The sequence below is a fragment of the Colobus angolensis genome, unplaced genomic scaffold, assembly GCF_000951035.1.
Source record: "Colobus angolensis palliatus isolate OR3802 unplaced genomic scaffold, Cang.pa_1.0 Scaffold597, whole genome shotgun sequence".
NCBI classification, from domain to species: domain Eukaryota; kingdom Metazoa; phylum Chordata; class Mammalia; order Primates; family Cercopithecidae; genus Colobus; species Colobus angolensis.
Genome location: NW_012119565.1, coordinates 362297 through 363517, shown reverse-complemented (window position 1 = coordinate 363517; position 1221 = coordinate 362297). Strand labels below are relative to the sequence as shown.

Below are 1221 nucleotides of genomic sequence, written 5' to 3'. Positions count from 1 at the left end.
ACATGTATCTGTCACCATGCCTGGCTAATTTTTGTAATTTTAGTAGAGCTAGGGTTTCACGATGTGGGCCAGACTGGTCTTGAGCTCCTGGTCTCAAGTAATCTGCCTACCTCAGCCTCCCAAAGTGCTGGGATTACAGGCATGAGCCACCATGCCCAGCCCGTTCTAGCACATAATTTTTCATTTTGATACTTTTGGATATGTATCCTCTGGGCTGAGTTCCTGTATTTATACATACATATACTACTAATAATTTTGATAAAATATTTTATATTAATAGGTGTGACAGCTAGGTTCAGTGGCTCACGGTAATCCTAGCATTTTGGGAGGCCATGGCAGGAGGATCACTAGAGGCCAGGAGTTCCAGATCAGCTTGAGCAACACAGCAAGACCCCATCTCTACAAAAAAACTTAAAAAATTAGCCAGGTGTGTTGGCATGTGCCTGTAGTGCTAGCTACTCAGGAGTCTGAGGCAGGAGGATCGCTTGAGCCCAGGAATTTGAGGCTGCAGTGAGCTATGATTGTGCCATTGCACTCTAACCTGGGTGACAGAGTGAGATCCTGTCTCAAACAAAAAACGGTAGGTGTCAAATTTCCTCGATGTTTTGGAAAAGAACATTTTAATAGCAACCAATGGTGCTCTGATTATAATATTTCATGAGGCTCACTGCTATCCAATAATGCACAGTCATAGACAGTATTTCTTAATGTGTTTATTACCTAATTTAAGAGTTTTACATTTTTCTCCAATTTTTTTTTTTTGAGACGGAGTCTTGTCCTGTCTCCTAGGCTGGACTGCAGTGGCGCCATCTTGGCTCACTGCAACCTCTGCCCACTGTAACCTCTGCCTCCCGGGTTCAAGCGGTTCTCTTGCCTCAGCCTCCCGAGTAGCTGGATCTATAGAAGCATGCCACCACGCCCGACTAATTTTTTGTATTTTTAGTAGAGATGGGGTTTCGCCATGTTGGCCAGGATGGTCTTGATCTCCTGACCTCGTGATCCGCCCACCTCGGTCTCCCAAAGTGCTGGGATTACAGGTGTGAGCCACCGCGCCCGGCCAATCCAATATTTAATATCAATTTTTTTTTGAGTCGGAGTCTTGCTCTGTTACCCAGGCTGGAGTGTAGCAGCTCCATCTCGGCTCACTGCAACCTCCGCCTCCTGGGTTCAAGCAATTCTCCTGTCTCAGCCTCCCGAGTAGCTGGGATTACAGGCGCCCAC

At 46.4% G+C, this 1221-nt stretch overlaps 1 protein-coding gene across 1 annotated transcript in view; it reads right to left on the bottom strand.

Moving 5' to 3' along the window:
- CDC27 (cell division cycle 27) overlaps positions 1 to 1221 on the bottom strand; it is a 77924-nt gene that overhangs the window by 44313 nt on the left and 32390 nt on the right. The window lies entirely within an intron of this gene.